We start from the raw sequence: 14,545 nt of genomic DNA on the forward strand, positions 1-14,545 counted from the left end.
CGATATTATGAATACTGTCTACATCTATCACGTTTTTTAATAACTGAATACCAAAAGTCAGTCCACTTGACATTTATCTTTAAACATGCTGTTTCTGAGGTTGGCCAGTGCTCAGGAACATGCTGAACTGGCAGATGGAGTGAGGGACTAAATGACCCGACAGGCCTCCTCACACGGAAGATTTACAAGAGAATAATTTCTAAACTGATTTAGCTCACTTCAAAGCTGCTTTCACCGTCTCCTCACAAAGGACTCGTGACACCTAACAAAATTACTCCACTAATTTTAAATTATTTGCACTAAACACTAAATGATCTGCTACCACAAACTGAATGTTTTCCACCTTCCACCATAAGAAGGACAACTGGGATATGAGACAAAAAGTAAAACTGGAAGGTTTTCAAGAGCAAAGTTTCCAAGTACCCACTTGGAAAACCTTGTAAAAACAGCTCTGTCAACATCCAGCTGACCACACTCATCCCCCCAGACCTCCACGGGAATCTGCAGCTGGAGAACCCAGAAGCTGCGGCACATCTGTCCCAAGTTCATGGCACAGGCAGACCACAGGGACTTAACAGGTTCCCTCCTGGACACACGAGCCAAAGCATCCGTACGTGTCCCCTTGGCCAGGGAGGGGATGATGTGTGTTCCCCGCATCGTGTTGGCCAAAGGCAGGAGATGACACCAAGAAGCTCAGGGCAGGAGGATTCTCACACATACACTCAGTACCCAGCTCTCACGGCTAAAAGCACAATCACCCTGCTCAGAAAGCAATTGTGCACCGCAGACAAATACAGCCATTACTCTGCAATTCATTTATTTTAGATAAGCCAGAGCCAAGAGCAATTGATTAATACTAGAGGAGGGACAGCCCTAAGAAAACGATGGCAGGTATTGCTACGCACAATCCCAGTCTTAACGGCACTCTCACATCCCCGCAAGAGAGGAGTCCTGCAAGAAACCCATCATGTTCCAGCCATAACACAGCAGTCTGCTGGCCATGGAACAGCCTCATCCTCTTCCACTTCAACACCGAGAGACAACAAGATTCCTCCTATGTAAACTTACTTTAAAAAAAAACCCCAACAACAAAACACAACAACAACACCACCACGAAACAAAATCAAAGATAAAGAACATACTCTGACAAGGAAATGATAGTGGCATGGCAATACTAGCATACAAATCTAGAAAAAGTGAGTCAGGTTTCTCTAAACAAGTATGAGGCTTAACTCAGGTGCAGCAATGTCGACAGCAGCAATACGAGTTTTTTAAAATAATGTTCTTTTCCCACTAAGCTGAAGACTAACTCTGACAGAAAGACAGACTTAATTTTTAAGATAAGAAATGAAATGTGAACCAGAAGTGGACTGTACATTGAGAAGCAGACTATGTCTCCCCATAGACATTAAAAAATACCTGGAAGATGAACATTTTACAGTATTTTTCTGAGCCTCGACAGCTTGAATTCTTTTAATTATATTGCTGATGACTTCCACATCTACATTATCTATATAAAAGTCAGTGCTTTATATACAGGTTATCTGCACAGGAAAATAAAGTTAAGTCTTTGTTTAAGAAGCTACTCCCCAAAACATAAATACAGAAACCTGCTCAGTTTCACGTGAATTGCAAGGTACTGCTTTACAAGTCATTTTGCCAGTCTACAGTTTTGCTCTATGGGACTGGCTCTGAAAACACATTAGTTAAATCCAGGCAGTGAGTTAAATCCAGGAAAACGTTCTGTTCGTCTTCAGAGGTTCCAGACTTGCCTTTCCCCCACTACTCTGTACTACTTTGGTGAACACAAATCTGCGTCACAAAACCGTGAGTTTGGTCTTTTGACCATAATTATAGGGTTCATTTTTCATTATTTTCTAACATTATTTTACACATACCCTCCAAACAAGCTACATTTCACATAGCAAAAGCCAATGAAAAGAACCAATCTTGAAATGCAAACTAAGCACTTTGACGGGGTTTGTACAAAGCCCTTTACCGTCAGCACTACCATTCCTCTCCGAACCCAGGGTGAAGTTCTTCAGACTCTCCCTCATAACTGTTCCCACCGGCTTTCAGGAAGACTGAAAGAACTCAGCCATATTTTAGGGAACAAGCAAATCACACGCTTAGCCTGATGGCCTTGAATATGCCAGTATAAGTCTGATATAGTCACTGAAATTCAACTCTGAGTCACTTCAATCCATTTTCTCATGAAAACACATTTCATAATGGTAGTTAAAGCAGAATTAAAAGTGCAAGCAGAAATCAAACTGACTGTTAAATATCAAATACCTTAATGAGACAGCTGCTTTTTGAAGATCTCATAATAGGAAATGCAACTGCTTTGTAAACATTTCAGACTAATTTCTCCCATAACTTATCTAGATGTCGATGCTAAGTTAGAAAAAACAGGCATCAGAGCAATGCTGAAAGTTTGCTTTCCTTGGATAGCAGCGTCAAGGTCCCCTTTTGAAGTCCCTCTGTACCAGGACTGTTTGTAACAAGATTTCTGCAGCATGCTGTTCCTCATCTCAAGCCATTTAATGCTGAAAGGTTTTTCAAAGAATCTGAAGCTACTTTGCTGATACTACATCTCACGTGTCTGTTTTGTGTGGGATTTCAATACTTGAACCTATGACTACAAATCCTATTTGTAAAACAAAGAAGACCAAATATGTCTTATTGCTGATGGTTTGATTTCCAGCAACTGGGATACAAATGACTTAATCTTTTTACGATGGTTCTAATGAGGTTTGTTTTGAACAAAAGAGCTCCTTGCTGTGCCCTGCAGTTCCAAGATGTACTCAAATCTCTATTATCATATTTTCACTGTGGTTTAGTGCTCAATTAAATAGAGACTGGCAATTTTATATGTACCGTTATAGAAATTGGAGCAGCACTTTATCAAACTCTTTTTCACTATTTAGGTCATTTAGGTAATAATAGAATCTCAAACTGTACATAACTGCTTCAACTTCATTCCTGCAGACAGGAAACTCCACAGCGGAAGTTTAATTTTGGTTAAGTTTTTAACAGAAAAAGATCAGAGTTTAAGAGTAGAGAGAGAACAAAAAAACACAAACAAAGGACGGCTTAATGGCATAAGCTACTGTCATGTATTTGAAGAATCACCCAAAAATTAACAGATACCACTAACATTGCACCAAGACTGGATCAACTGAGAACCCACAAGACGAGGTATGTTGGCGTGTTTGATTCAAATGAATCAGGTCCTTAATACTTGTAAATTAGGCCAAGCAAGCCAACATTTTCTCAAATGCACCCACACCCTTACTCCCTAGATTTATGTGAATGTCCAATGCTTAAACAATTTGGTAAATCCAAACCCTATTACAAAATCACTCGGTTGAAAATTTGATCCTATGCGCTTGATTGAATGTTTCTCCTAACTAATGTTTCTCTGATGATTTCCATGGCCTCACGGTTAACAACCTCCCAGTATTCTGTATCTATTTTTACAGGTGCAGCTAACTCTTTGAAAATTGAAATCAAAACTTGATGTTTCCCATTCTTATTTCAATAAAAATAAGGGAAGGTTTCCTCCCTGAGCACTGTGAGAAAGATTCAAAAGAATCCCATTAAAACAGCCAAAGCCAGGAGGAAGTGCTCTATTTAAAAGATCATCTAGTGAATAATGACTCTCTGGGGCTGCAGGACAGAGCACTATCATTCTGCAAAGCTTCTGATTTAGCAAATCTAAAAGGAGCTCTTTGCACACATGGGGGAAGACAAATAGGACAGATTTTGAGCAGCTGGGTCGGGGCACCACGTGGGCCAGCTCAGGGAAGTCTGTTCACTCCTCAGCTGAGCACCAAGCCAACAGCAGAACGAACTCCTGCAGTTTCTCAACCACCGATGCTGTTGGTAGCACACAGTAAATACCAGCAGCACCGGCAGCCCACGGCCACGCAGTCTCAAACGTCGGGATCTTCACCCTCCTCGCCCTCGCACACTTGCGGCGGGAGGCAGCTCAGGAACTACATTACGTTTTGAGAGGGTTCAGCACTGCTGATTTTATGCACATGCGCCTAAGTTACATTTTAGAGATTACACATTAAAAAAAAAAAATCAGCATGGTTCCTTTATCTACCACATCATCTTGTTTTCCATTTAACTGCAACCTTTCATGTCCAGAAGCCTGCTATCTGCCAGCAAATTGTCATTTGATGAACCGTTAGATTAAAGAGGAGAAATGCACTTTCTCAGATAAAGTATTTTTCCTCCTAACGCTTATAACGCAGCAGATTTGCCTATAGTTTGCAGTCTGAAGAGGCAAGATGGGGGCTGTGGAAGGAGGAGGAGGGCGCAGCACAGCACTGGGACTTTCTCAAGGACACGCAGTGGGTCAGACTCAGAGCCCAGGTCTGAATCCAGGTCTCCCAAATCCCCATCCACCGGTCCACACCAGCCCTCTTCTCCCAGGAGGAAACTCAGTCTCTTTGCACATTTAATCAAGCATATGTTTCCTGCTTTTCTTGAAGGAAGCTGGAAGAGGCTATAAATTCATACAGCAAAATAATGATGATGTTAATTATGCTCTATTCATACTATTTGCCACTCCACAGACAAATAATTTTTTTTTACCGTACTAATGACAAAGTTATTCAGAAGTGACTATGTCACAGATGCAACAAAAGTCAGTTTAAGAAAAAGTGAGAAACAGAAAATATAATTCATTGCGTTAACTTAAACCTCAATAAATCCTCAATACAGGAAAGCAAACGTGTACAACATCCTTTTCTCCTCAGAAAGAGCATCTGCATTTTTTTTATTTTCCTAGTGCAACCAGACGAGCTAGTTACAGAAAATTCAGGTCAAAAGTAACACACTCATAGCAACACTCTGGACAGAAGTTACACCTTGACAGCAATATGTTATACAGCAGCCATCAGACTGATTTAAGAAACATGACTGACAGATCCTATTGACAGCCATCTGCAGAAAGCTGAAAAAAGAAAATCTATTAGAGATACACTGTCAGGGGAAAAAAACCAACATTTTTTGTTTGTTTCAAACCAAGTATGACATGACAGCATCTTTTTAATTCCATTAAAAGAAAGAAGCACTTAACTGAAGTTGATACTTACTGAAGTTTGTACTTACTGGCTCTAACCCTGATGGGAGAAGGCAGCTCAGACGTCAGCCTCTGGATGAGGCCCCTACAAGCACACAATGTTTTCCAGCATATTTCTATTAGAAGGAGAGAGTTGGAATACGCCAAAAGAAACAGGGCAGCCAATGTCATGGGGAAAGAGAGCAAGCTTGGTTCATAACACCAAGTGGAGCTTGGCCAAGGAAGAAAAATGGCCAGGGAAGAAGAGGGTACAGAACAGTCCCAATTTCATTTTGCCTGGCCATGTGTCTGCTGAGGCTTTACCACAGAACGGGCTGTCTCCCATAGTCCCATTCCTTGCCTCGAGCCTCCAAGCTTCCTTCCTCACAAGATATACACACTCTAGCAAATGCAGGACTCCCTGAATTGATCTAGAGTATTTTCCTTCTGTCTGTTCATCTCATTAAGCTTCATCTGCCTGTTTCTGTTCATATTCCTCTAACGCTACCTGCCCAACACTAACACCCTTCCCATGTCCTACACCTCCCATTTCTCCCTTCACCAATACTGCACCTGGGTGGAGGTTCTCTGTCCTCCATGGCGGTACTGGTGTTGTCTTCCAGGGTTGGGCTTTGCTGGATGCCTCCTGGTAGCCTTGGGTTCCCACCGCAAATAAAGCTAAAGCTTTTCTTCCACTTGCAAGTCTCTCCTCTTGAGGGCTTGTTAAGTCTTCTCTCGTCCTCTAGATGCAGCAACCCTACAAGGGTAAGCTCGCTGCTCTCCTAGACACCTCAGCAGGCACCCAGGTCTGCAGACTAAAGCCTGAGTGCCCACGACAAGCAGCTGAAGAGGAGGAGCCACTACCAGCACATGACCAGCACGTGTGGAGAATCACTGGTGGCCAGGGGACCTACTTTGAGCCCTGCTGATCTAAAAAACCCTGATGGCTTGGGCTCCTTTACAGATGAATGCTGCAGTTCCCAGGCTGAGTTCTACATGTTGGCCCTCCAACAGTACTCTTCTAGAATGCAAGCATGGGTCATTCTTCTGAAGCCGAGGTTCAAAATACTGCACAACCTTATCGCATAAAGAGCATTAGCAACTAAATCTACTCAGCCCCTACAGATAGAGAAGTGGCCAAGGACTGCAGTGTTATTTTAATCGTAAGATTTCAACTAACCCTTCAGACCACAGATCATCAACCAACTCGGGTATCTGTCTTTGTGCCCATACATCTCTTCCCAGAGAGAGAAGTGGGATGCAGACAGGACATATCTGGATTACAATCAAAACTTCTTTCTTCAACTCCTTGGCAGATTTGTGTATTTCCTAAAAAGTGGATAGGATGGGCCAAGGTGCAAAAGAAAAGTCTGCAAAAGTTTCATGCTACACTGCTACTAAACAATTCCCAGAAATTAATTAGAAAAAAAAAAAAGCTACAGCCTTTTGGCAGTAGGCATTTTTGGGCTACTGTGATCAGAAATTTCTTACGTGTATACGCGCAGTGATTACAGTCTCTGACTGCAGACATCTTGCACGTGGCAAGGATGAGGACAGAACGAACTGTTTGTGTACATCATTACATCTGGATCCAGCAGCCAAGCCTCTTTCCTTGTACCTCAGTATCAGGTTACTCTGAGAGCAGAAATATTATCCAACATCCTATCCCAGAACTTGCTTCATTTGGCATTCAGTTTTCTTGGAGCTATTCGCCATCCTTCAATAACCTGTTCGGCGCAACAATCAGTGAGGTATCACCACTCAGTTCTCTGCCATGCTCCTCGCGTTGACATTCTGGCATTTGAGGATGCAGTTACATCACTGCAAGCCATAAATTAGCAAAGTAATGCACACTTCCATCAACATTTCTAACGCATTTTTCTCCCTGGAGGGTTAACTTGCCCAGATCTGAAGTGACATTCTACTCTCCATTTAACACTGTTAAGAAGGAAAAATAAGTCTTGATCTAAGTTTTGATAGGCTTAACCAAAACCACAACTATGAAAATGAAACTTTTCTGAGTTCAGAATCCACAGCTGAATTTTGCAGCTTTAGTCATTTGTATTACAGTTCGTGTAGTTTTGATCTTAATTTTTTTTTCTCCCAAGGAATTTAGTCCCGTAAAACACTACAGTTCTGAAGACTTAGAAATGTAATTTCTCAGCAGGTACAGAACAAACAAGAACAACACACGGTTCCTGCAGCTGCCTCTGCCAATCTAATGAGCAGTCACAGCACCTTGGAAAGGGAGTTCTGCCTCCATACCCAGCCACCGTCCAACTGTGCCAAGACAGAGAACCAGGCAATAATTGCTGTAGTGCTTTGTAGCATCCGTTGGAAATATAAATCAGAAAGGAATTCTGAGGCAGATCAAAGCTGGTGCTGTTTGGCATCCTGCCTCCTGCAGCAGCATCTGGGAGATGCATGACAGAAGAGCACAGGAATCATTTTGAATAGCTATGGACACAGACAGGATCCAGCTTAGCAGCCCAGGATACTGTCTGCCGCTTTTTCAAGTCTTCTTTACAGCACCCAGCAAAGCAGGACCTGTCTGTACCCAGCATAGGCCACTATAGGAAACTGCTCAATGGCTTTTAAACTCTTCTTCTGTACTATCACACACACGCAAACAAACAAAAAAAAAAAAGCAGAAAAAAGGCTTCAAGCTACTGAAGCAACAGAAACTAGCAAAGGTGCCATCTCAGCAGCAGAAGAAACTCATTTGGAATGTACTGTAAGGCAGATTTTTAGAAAACCGGATTAATAACACAGTCACATTGTGAAAGAAACACTACATTTACATAACTTCCCAGCAGCACACCACTTTCTACCTCTAAACCCCTCTGGTCTCCATAAGCTGCTTTGGTGAAGCTGCCTTCCCTCACACTCACCCACGGGCGAGGGAGCAGCTCGTCTATCAGCTACTACAGAGCCACTACCCTTATCCCACCTCCCACGGGATCTTGAGATTCCTCCTGTCTTTAAGACACAATCCTACAACTACAACTATCTTATATTTATGGGGTAATAACGTCTCAAAGACTCCCAGTACACTTTGCAACTTGACACATCAGATGCTCCTAAGGAGTATGCTGTGCACTGAAGAATTACCATGCACAGCATCACAGGGGAACGGCACAGTCAACGCATCAACCGGAACGGGCTGCACCTGCTTCATCAAAGGGCAGGTACAAGACAAGTGCTCAAGATACCTGGGCCCTGTTTGAAGCCTGCTTTATAGCACTGAAAAAGAAGTTTCACTTCAATACCATCCATTTGAGCAATTTCAGAGAAACAAGTTCATCTTACAGGAAACTAAAAGGAGCTTCTGCTTCCAGAACAGATTCCTGGACCATACCAGCCAGTATTTGATCAGCCATCGGGACGGTTCCCTTTCCCTTGGCACACACACCGTACCGCAGGAGCTGGAACCTTGCTTGCACATGTCATCCAAAACCTGACAGTTTTGCAGGTGACTGGCCATCTTCTCACACTCACACGTTGTAATGCTCATTCAGCACAGCCTTTACAAGAACAGTTACTATAAAATTAGACCAAGCCCTCACATCACACAGCAGCATGGCTTCACAGCTTGCAAGGCTCACTCTAAGTTGTGGTGGCACCTGCGAGCAGCCAAGCCTCAAGATTCAATTTCTTCACCTGAACTCAACTTCTTCACCTGAAGTATTTTTCTCCGCTTTCTAGTCTACCCCACCCCACCCAAACACAGATTTGTTGAGGTGATGTGAGAGGATTGATGGTGCCATGAATAAGATTGCATTACTCCTCTCATTTATAACCAGAGACCCCAGCAGTCATTTACACCACTCTTCGCCCTGCCCATCAGTGCCAGCTCACCTCCTCCATGCACCTGTTCCCACCCAGACCTGCAGCTCCAACAACAGTCCCTGAATTAATGCACCAAGTGCTCGCCCCCTTCAGTGTTCTTCACTAGAGCCTTTTCCACCCTCCAATGATGGTGTACAGGACTAGCATATTTTGAAAAATATAATATTTCCCACATTTAAGCTCCACCCCATGATTGCAAAGGCAACCAAAGTTACTCTTGCTGTTTACTTCCTAATTTATGAAGCCCTGTAAGAGGAAACAAGATCACTCCCTATTTCAAGACTTAATCAACACTGCAAAACAAGCAGATGGTTAAAACTCATCTAAGCAAACACTTTAATCTCAGGAAGAAATGAGGTATTTTAACAAGAAAAATATTGTTGTTGACAAACAAAAGATGGCTTAAAGAACACATTAGAAATAATCAGCTCAAACAGCTTACTTGACAGTGTTCCTATAACAGCTTGCTTTGAAAAACACTAGAATTGTGTTTCTCATTTCCACAACCACTCCTTTGTCAGTTTACACACAGGGACCGCTACACATTCACACCAAGTCACTGGTTTCCACAGCACACAACTTTCCCATTTGTTTTGTCAATTGTACTGTTATGCCAAAAGTTTTGGCCTGATCGATGCCACCAGTTCTCTCCACTCAATGGACAACCAGTGATGGACAAGCAGTGTTGGACAACCAACGCTTTGCTACAATCACGATGCCATGCAGTACTTCTATTGTTTCAGGAACTGACCTTACACCAGCAAAACCACCAAGCATTTAGAACCTGAAAAACTGGCATAGAGGTTCAGAAAACAAACAAGTAAAAATTCAGTGCCCAGCAGCCACAGGAGAACCACCAAGGGAAAGACATAGATACTGGCTGCACATGGCATACCACACTCACGCAGCTGAACCCGGCATGGAAAGCAATTGAGATGTGGGCCTTCAGACTGGCTCTGAGTCCATGAGTCTTTTGGCTCAACAGGTTTGGAAGTCTTGGGACACCATGCAAATTTCCAAGCACGGGATAAAAACCTCAAAGGCAAATAACAAAATGCACATTTAAGAAACAAAAACACATGCACAAGTACTGGTCCTCATTAATAAATAAAATGAAGAGGTACCACACACACATATTACTCCACACATGACTCCAAGTCCCTGAATCTTCATAAGGCCAGGATCTCCACTGTATTAGCCACATTTTCCCTTCCTGATTCTCAAGTAGCAACACCACAGCCCAACTCATCTGCAGCTGAGCGGGCACATGCGAAACGCTGCACAGTGTGGCATGCGATGTATTTGATGCAGCATTTCAAACCTTTCGCCTGTTGGAGTTCTTTATACAAACTACTGTGAGCCAGAATAAACCCACATGGGCAAAAGAGTATGTGTTTGGTCTTGTGCTAGAGGGGAGAGCCTGACAGACCCCAAGCCATTGCCACTGCACCAAGAGCCCCTGCACCCAGGGGAACACAACGGGCATCCGGGGAGCAACAGGCACAGGCAGCCTCCCTGCACAGGGGAACCGCAAGGCTGGCTTCAGGCCCCAGACATCCCAATCAACTAGCAATAATTAAGCTTTTAGCATGAAGACATAAACCCGCTCAGAATTACGATGCATCCCACATACATGGGGAATGCACATGTGCCCCCCCGCATTGAAGTACAGTTATTGTAGTCCAGGAAACAGCTAAATATTTGGCCTGTCAGACCAGTTAACCAAGACCCTCAGAAATATCCACCCACAGTTGCCCAGCTTTTGACCATTTAAGAATAAGATCGCCCATAGCCAAGTCCCCATCAGTGCTCACAAGTGTTTACATAACGCCAAACATCCCTTGCAACTGCGCCTCAAGTACGAGAGCAAAAACACGGGCAAAGTCGGGGCGGACACGGCCGAGGCCTCGGCCGTCCCGCGGAGCTGCGGCGAGTCCCGGGCGGCGACCCCGGCCCGGGCCGGCACCGCTCCCCGCTCCGCCCGGCACAGCCGGGCCACGACAGGCACTGCGGAGCCGGGAGGACGGAGAGCTCTCTGCCCCGTCCCGCAGGAGCTGCCGCGGCCGGGCATCCCCGCCTCGGCTGCAGCCCCCGGCCTCCCGCCCCGGCCACACAGGAGTGGGGCTGCCCCGGCGGCCGGAGCGGGGCGGGCTGGCCGCCTCCCTCCCCAGCCACTGCCGCAGCCCTTGCCTGCCCGCCCCCCTTCCCCCCGCCCTACCTGGCTCCTGTGGCGGCGGGGAGGGCTAGCGGCGGCTCGGCAGCCCCATGCTGGCGGCGCGGCGCTGCCCGGTCCCGTTAGGATGAAGGCTGCGCCGAGCTCCCCCCACCCGCCACCGCCTCAGCTGCACATCCACATGGTTACTGCGCTCCGAGCTCGCCGCCGCGCCTTATATAGCGCCGCGGGGCTCTCTGGGTAACGCAGTCCTGGCGGCACCGCGCCGCCGCGGGAAAGGGCCCCGCGGGACTACAACTCCCGGCGTGCACCGCGCCGCGCCCCGAGCCGCCGCCAGGGCGGGCCCGGGCGACCCCCGGAGCGGGGCCGGTGCTGCGGGCTCCACGGGCCCGGGCCGCCGAGACTCTGACAGGTCTGTGCGTTCGAAACGTGCTAAGTTTTGGGGCCTCGACACTGTATTTCGTCTGGAGGTGGGGGGGAGCTTTGCACAGAGCCCTGGCACTGGGCGACGGCTCCTGAAGCGCCCACCTGCCGCCGAGGAGCAGCGGGACGCACCGGCACAGCTTTGCCAGCAACACAAGACGGCAAGAAAATCAAGCCGGGGAATATAAATACTTAGTAAATGAAGGTCTTAGCACGGTTTGGGAAATGCAAAATAGCGGAGAGATCACGATTAAACCCTTGCGTTCAGATAGAAGGGACTGAGATTTTGCAAGGTTGTTTACACACCCGGCTTTCACTTCTGGGGTAATTCAATTAATTACTGGAAGATAAGAGCCTGAGAACGGTCATGTGGGGTAAACCGGCTATTTTGCAGAGGAACAGTTTAAAACTTTGAAAGTAGTGAGTTTTACTAAACCAAGTAAAATCTCTTCAGTAAGACTATCTGGCATAGGGACGCTGCTAACGTTAAAGCTTGTCTACTGACCCACAACACAATTTAAGCCAGAATGACCAGCAGTGACAAAAAAAGAGAGTAATATTTCATTTTATTTATTACATTATGCAATTATTCGTCCTTAAAATATTAGTCAAGGTATATAGTCCACGATAATAAGTAATTTTTATGCCCTCTGTAGGGCACACTGGCTGTTTGGCAGCACAAAGTGCCTTGCAGAGGTGGATGCGATGTTTGCGCCGCAGAACTGCTGTATCACTTTAATTGGCACAAGGTGAAGAAAACATTTCCCTCCTCTCCCTTCTACCCGCACCGACCTGCTGCCTCGCAGAACGGGCAGGACACAGTGTGTCACGGCTGGTGCCACGCTCAGGGCTTGTCTATCTCTACAGCAGCGGACCCGCTGAGGAAAGGGAATCAGTCCCGATCAACCAGTGTTCCGATTCACCGCAACCTACCGCTTCATGGTTCTTCATTCAAAAGTAACATCAGAGTAGTTGCAGTTATGGCTATCAAGCAAGAATATGTAGAAGTTGAAGTCCATGACTTAGGAACTTAAGCAAAGGTCAGTGAATAGAGTTCTATGATGGCTGCAACACTACAAGCCATTACTCATCAGAAATTTGGCAGAGTAATGGTGCCTAATATCATTAGGTAATCCTAATGAATTCTCATGTAATCAAATCTAATCTCTGGATGAGTTCAAGAGGCTGAGGCTAGAACGTCTGGTGCACTTGGGCAGTGACATAAGGACTGTCACTAGAGCCCATGGCAAAGAGCTTTGCCCACTGAACACCTTTAGCGGTTACACCAGCAGCACGCCTTGGAATATCTCCATTACTGAGCGCTCCGGAAGAGCAGCAGCACTATGTTAGAAATTGCACATAAAGTAAGCCATCATCTGGAGGGATTTCCCACAGAGAATGAATGGGTCCCCCGGCCACACTCAACCTGACAGTATGAAGTTCTGTGAATATGGGGTGCACAGGAGATGGCAGAGGGGCCTGGGGACATTCTGCTCTATCCCAGTCTGCAAATCCTCAGTTTGTTGCCTGAAGAGCGGCACACATCTCTCCATGCTTCTCCTACAGCAGTCATGTCCTTTGTCTCTTTCTTCTCCAGCCTACCAGTCCTCCAGCCCCTCCAGAAGGCAGAATATCAAAGGCTACATTTTCTCTCATGGACCAGATTTGCTCTGAGTCTTGGTCAGTTCTTCAAAGGCTGTGGAGGCTGTGCTACTGAGGGCCCTTCAGCCAAAAATACCGATTAAGTACTGCAAAGAACTTGCTGGATTTGAAGGGCTGCTGGCAAAGACAAGACAATCATGAAAATTTCTGAAAGTGGAAAATGTTTCCATTTCTCTTAAGAACTTGCTTTGGGATGCTGCTGCAGGCACAGTGAGTTCATAGGATTCCCGTGATCTTATAGCTTTGAGATGAAATGGTAGGGCAGTCAGAAAATGAAAACATTCACACTCAGAAGTACCATAGAGTTATTCTCTTAAAGTAACTTTGTCATTGATAATGTGTACTACAGCAGGTAGCCCCCAAGATGGGGAATAGAGTCTGATTTGCTCAGTAAGCAAACAAGAAGTTGGGCTTATGTCACAAACACATACACAAAGAGGGTCTAAGGAATGAGAACTGTTCAAGAATTCAGAGAGGAAATAGCAAAAAAAGCACTACCTGGTAGATATCACTTGAGTTTTTAGAGTGCTATAAACCAGATGTTTAGCCCAATCATATATGAGATTTTAGTCAAAGGAAAACACTTTGAAAAATATTTTTTTTTGCTATTGGAGAACTTTTTTCTCCTTTTGGAACCTTATTCTGGTCCATCACTACCTTATTTGTAGCAATTATGTGAATTCAACATTGGTGAAATATGCTAAGAAAGTTTGAAGTCTTATGTGCCAAGAGTAAGAACAATATTATTCTGTTTTATGCTGCTGGATTTGCAATTAACTGTTGACTTTTCTGGACCATTTTGGACAGAAATCACTCCAGGATTTGCATGGTTTTTTGCCTCTGCTATTGGTTCCACACAAGCAGCAGCCCTGAAAGAAAAATGAGAACAGAAGATATTCTGGGCAGCCACCAGGACTCTGAGAATCAAACTGTCCAATCTTGCTCGTGGCTGGTCTTCATGATGCTGTAGATGATCACGAAAGCTCCCCATCGTCATCAGAGCCGTCCATGCCAACTCTGCTGCACTAGGAGATGAAAAGCACCACTAATAATAGAGACAAATGCTGGGCAACATCTCAGCTTTTCAGCTAAATGCTGAAAAGTCTCTAATTTCTATAATATTTTAATAAGAGTAAAATCAGTGTCTTAATCCTGAAGCATGGTATACTCAGAGTGAGGGAAGAGAGTAATTAAACCCTCTGTGGAAGAGATTAGCGCTCACGAACAAATGACTTAGAAGCACAAACATGATCAATAAATGACACCAGCAAAAGTTCTCAGAAGTCCTCAGAAATACGCACTGGAAGTTGGATGTTGCTCAGAAGCAAACTGTAATTGTAATTATTTCATCTAGTCTCCTG

The 14,545-nt window shown here is 45.0% G+C and overlaps 1 protein-coding gene across 4 annotated transcripts in view; it reads right to left on the bottom strand.

Annotated features, from left to right (window-relative positions):
* ITPR1 (inositol 1,4,5-trisphosphate receptor type 1) overlaps window positions 1-11,262 on the bottom strand; it is a 176,960-nt gene extending 165,698 nt beyond the window's left edge. For all 4 annotated transcript variants that reach the window (XM_065642841.1, XM_065642840.1, XM_065642839.1 and 1 more), the window contains exon 1: window positions 11,145-11,262. The gene's annotated coding sequence lies outside the window, so the exon portion shown is untranslated. The remainder of the gene's footprint in view (window positions 1-11,144) is intronic.
* Window positions 11,263-14,545: the final 3,283 nt, after the last annotated feature.

The sequence above is a fragment of the Caloenas nicobarica genome, chromosome 11, assembly GCF_036013445.1.
Source record: "Caloenas nicobarica isolate bCalNic1 chromosome 11, bCalNic1.hap1, whole genome shotgun sequence".
In the NCBI taxonomy this organism is placed as follows: Eukaryota; Metazoa; Chordata; class Aves; order Columbiformes; family Columbidae; genus Caloenas; species Caloenas nicobarica.